This window comes from Sprattus sprattus (genome assembly GCF_963457725.1).
Source record: "Sprattus sprattus genome assembly, chromosome: 9".
Taxonomy (NCBI): Eukaryota; Metazoa; Chordata; class Actinopteri; order Clupeiformes; family Clupeidae; genus Sprattus; species Sprattus sprattus.
The window spans coordinates 6759170-6764169 of record NC_137928.1 but is presented as its reverse complement, the minus strand read 5'-3'; the positions used below and the strand labels follow the sequence as shown (position 1 = coordinate 6764169).

The following is a 5000-nucleotide window of genomic DNA, read 5'->3' as shown; positions in this document are numbered from 1 at the left end:
TACACTTTACTCTACACCTCCTTTCATCAGACAAGCTTTACTCTACACCTCCATTCATCAGATACACTTTACTCTACTACACCTCCATTCATCAGATACACTTTACTCTACTACACCTCCATCTATCAGATACACTTTACTCCACACCTCCATTCAGCAGATACACTTTACTCTACACCTCAGATACACTTTACTCTACACCTCCATTCATCAGATACACTTTACTCTACACCTCCATTCATCAGATACACGGTAACGCTTCCTTTTACAGTCCCCTAATAACCAAGTAATTACCAGGTAAATACCTGGTAATACGATTATTTACTAGGTAATAACCATTTAATTAAATACAATTACCAGGTAATTACCAAGTACATACCAGGTTATTACCAGGTATTTACCCAGTGTTTACAAGATATTTTCCTGACCACTACCAGGCATTTACACAATAATTACCTGGTAGATACACAGTAATTGTATATTGTAGATTTTAAACCCGGTAGTTAAAAATATTTACCTTTTATTTATCTGGTAAATACCAACAAGTTACCTGGTATGTGCCCATTAATTACTTGGTAGATATCCTGCAATTGCATATTGTTGACTATAAACCCACTGAATGTGTCTATATGTGACTTTGTTAGGGTGATAATAACATAGATATTTACCTGGTAATTACCAGGTATTTACTGAAAATGATCACACGCTTACCTGCTAACTACCACTTATTTACGTGGTAGTTACCTAATATTTACCTGGTAAACACCACTTATTTACCTGGTAGTTACCTGATAACTACCACTTTTTTACATGGTAGTTAACTGATATTTACCTGGTATATACCAACTAGTTATCTAGTATTTACTAGAAATATACTGAAAACTACCAGGTATTTATCCAGGAATTATAGATGATGTATTACCAGCCAACCTGTGTTGTAAGTGACAGTGAGGGTATAACTTCCAACTATTTACAAAGTAATTACTTTCTAATTACCCAGTAGTTACAATTTACATTATCAGGTAAAACCTTGTGAATTACCCTGTAAGGAAGGTGGAACTGTACTGTAAAAGGAAGCGTGGTTTGTTTCAATGATATTACCATGTAATTATCTGGTAACTATAGATAATAATCCTCTACCACCCATCAGGGTGTGTAGTTTTGAACATGGTACCTGGCAAGATCTCCCATATCTCCCTTATAATTATCAGGTAAATATCGGGGTGATATAAGAGTTTTACAGTGTCGTTACCCTGTAAGGAAGGTGGAACTGTACTGTAAAAGGAAGCGTGGCTTGTTTCAATGATATTACCATGTACTTTCCTGGTAACTACAGATTTTAATCCTCTACCACCCATCAGGGTGTGTAGTTTTGAACATGGTTCCTGGCAAGAACTCCCATATCTCCCTGATAATTATCAGGTAAATATCGGGGTGATATCAGAGTTTTACAGTGTCGTTACCCTGTAAGGAAGGTGGAACTGTACTGTAAAAGGAAGCGTGGCTTGCTTCAATGATATTACCATGTACTTTTCTTTACATAAAGATACAATGCATTTTGTTACACTCCTTCACACAACCTGTGACAAAAATGCAAGAACAGGTGAACTGTCAAAGAGACTGACAATAAAAGAAGTTAATGATAACCCTTTTCTTTATTGGACAACACAACATTTATGGCGACGAGGATAGTTAAAAAAAGGACTCAAGATTGGAAAATGCAAGATTCATCCAAAATACACTGAAGAACGACACGGATTCAACGTTCAAAACCGACAGTAAAGTCTGCTAGTTGAACGCGTTAGCTAGGCTAGTGCATCGAGATGGAGGACCGCGGAACACCTGCCGTTGTTCCAGTCGGATATGCTATGGCACAGATATCACCTCCAAACCCTTTGAACATGGGAGCTTCAGACTTGTATACGGAATATTCACTTTGGATGGAGTCTTATAAAATTTTCGAGATAGCCAGTGGATCCATTCACAATCCAGATGAGGTGAGAAGAGCTACTTTGCTACACTGTATAGGCACACCAGTGCAACAAATTTTTGCTAATCTGCCTGGTCTGAAAGTGACGTTTGAAGAAGCTAAAACTGCTCTTACTTTTCACCTCGGAGAAATGTTGTTCTAGAAAGGCATACATTCAGACAAAGAACTCAGACTCAAGACGAGACTATAGATGCGTTTGTGAATGCACTCAGAGAACTAGCTAGATCGTGTGACTTCGGAACACTCGAATCAGACATGATAAGAGATCAGATTGTGGGAAAAACGCGAACTACAGAGGCCAGGAGAAGAGACCGCGAAAGTATAGAGAGAGATCACATGTATGTTCAATTTTCCGAGGTGTAAAGTAAGTAGTCAGAGCAGTCTTAGCTTCTTCAAACGTCACTTTCAGACCAGGCAGATTAGCAAAAATTCGTTGCACTGGTGTGCCTATACAGTGTAGCAAAGTAGCTCTTCTCACCTAATATGGATTGTGAATGGATCCACTGGCTATTACAAAAATTTTATAAGACTCCATCCAAAGTGAATATTCCGTATACAAGTCTGAAGCTCCCATGTTCAAAGGGTTTGGAGGTGATATCTGTGCCATAGCATATCCGACTGGAACAACGGCAGGTGTTCCGCGGTCCTCCATCTCGATGCACTAGCCTAGCTAACGCGTTCAACTAGCAGACATCACTGTCGGTTTTGAACGTTGAATCTGTGTCGTTCTTCAGTGTATTTTGGATGAATCTTGCATTTTCCAATCTTGAGTCCTATTTTTTTTTACTATCCTCGTCGCCATAAATGTTGTGTTGTCCAATAAAGAAACGGGTTATCATTAACTTCTTTTATTGTCATAGTCTCTTTGACAGTTCACCTGTTTCTGCATTTTTGTCACAGGTTGTGTGAAGGAGTGTAACAAAATGCATTGTATCTTTATGTAAAGGAAAGTACATGGTAATATCATTGAAACAAGCCACGCTTCCTTTTACAGTACAGTTCCACCTTCCTTACAGGGTAACAACACTGTAAAACTCTGATATCACCCCGATATTTACCTGATAATTATCAGGGAGATATGGGAGTTTCCTACCAGGTACCATGTTCAAAAATACACACCCTGATGGGTGGTAGAGGATTATAATCTATAGTTACCAGGAAATTACATGGTAATATCATTGAAACAAACCACGCTTCCTTTTACAGTACAGTTCCACCTTCCTTACAGGGTAATTCACAAGGTTTTACCTGATAATGTAAATTGTAACTACTGGGTAATTAGAAAGTAATTACTTTGTTAATAGTTGGAAGTTATACCCTCACTGTCACTTACAACACAGGTTGGCTGGTAATACATCATCTATAATTCCTGGATAAATACCTGGTAGTTTTCAGTATATTTCTAGTAAATACTAGATAACTAGTTGGTATATACCAGGTAAATATCAGGTAACTACCATGTAAATAAGTGGTAGTTATCAGGTAACTACCACGTAAATAAGTGGTATTTACCAGGTAAATATTAGGTAATTACCACGTAAATAAGTGGTAGTTAGCAGGTAAGTGTGTGATCATTTTCAGTAAATACCTGGTAATTACCAGGTAAATATCTATGTTATTATCACCCAAAAAAAGTCGCATATAGACACATTCAGTGGGTTTATGGTCTACAATATGCAATTGCAGGATATCTACCAAGTAATTAATGGGTACATACCAGGTAACTTGTTGGTATTTACCAGATAAATAAAAGGTAAATATTTTTAACTACCGGGTTTAAAATCTTCAATATACAATTACTGTGTATCTACCAGGTAATTATTGGGTAAATGCCTGGTAGTAGTCAGGAAAATATCTTGTAAAAACTGGGTAATTACCTGGTAATAACCTGGTATGTACTTGGTAATTACCTGGTAATTGTATTTAATTAAATGGTTATTACCTAGTAAATACATCTTATTACCAGGTATTTACCTGGTAATTACTTGGTTATTAGGGGACTGTAAAAGGAAGCGTTACCAGATACACTTTACTCTACACCTCCATTCAGCAGATACACTTTACTCTACACCTCAGATACACTTTACTCTACACCTCCATTCATCAGATACACTTTACTCTACACCTCCATTCATCAGATACACTTTACTCTACTACACCTCCATTCAGCAGATACACTTTACTCTACACCTCCATTCATCAGATACACTTTACTCTACACCTCCATTCAGCAGATACACTTTACTCTACACCTCCATTCATCAGATACACTTTACTCTACACCTCCATTCAGCAGATACACTGTACTCTATACATCAGATACACTTTACTCTACACCTCCATTCAGCAGATACACTTTACTCTACACCTCCACTCATCAGATACACTTTACTCTATACCTCCCTTCATCAATACACTTGTCATCCTTTTTTTTTTTTTTGTCATTATTCCCCACTGATCTGATGCTGAATCAGACGTGTCATTATTCCCCACTGATCTGATGCTGGATCAGACGTGTCATTATTCCCTACTGATCCTGGATCAGACGTGTCATTATTCCCCACTGATCTGATGCTGGATCAGACGTGTCATTATTCCCCCACTGATCTGATGCTGGATCAGACGTGTCATTATTCCCCCACTGATCTGATGCTGGATCAGACGTGTCATTATTCCCCCACTGTAAACTGGAAGCCATCTGATCTGATGCTGGATCAGACGTGTCAATATTCCCCCACTGTAAGCTGGGCTCTGTGTGCTGCTGAGATCCCTGATCCATTTGTTTGAGCTGCCACTCATGATGATCAATGCTCTCTAAATGCCCGGGCACCAGGCTGCTTCTGAACATGCTGGTCGCAGCTATTATGGCAATGCTTGTGTTCAAACTCCAAAGATGTATAAAAAATGTAGCCAACATTACTTCATTTAAAAAACAAACAAACAACAAAAAAATGTCTTTCTCTCTCTCTCTCTCTCTCTCTCTCTCTCTCTCTCTCTCTCTCTCTCTCTC

At 38.3% G+C, this 5000-nt stretch overlaps 1 protein-coding gene across 1 annotated transcript in view; it reads left to right on the top strand.

The window, feature by feature from the left end:
- npas1 (neuronal PAS domain protein 1) overlaps window positions 1-5000 on the top strand; it is a gene marked incomplete at both ends in the record, with an annotated part of 42960 nt that overhangs the window by 17205 nt on the left and 20755 nt on the right. The gene's annotated exons all lie outside the window — the stretch shown is intronic.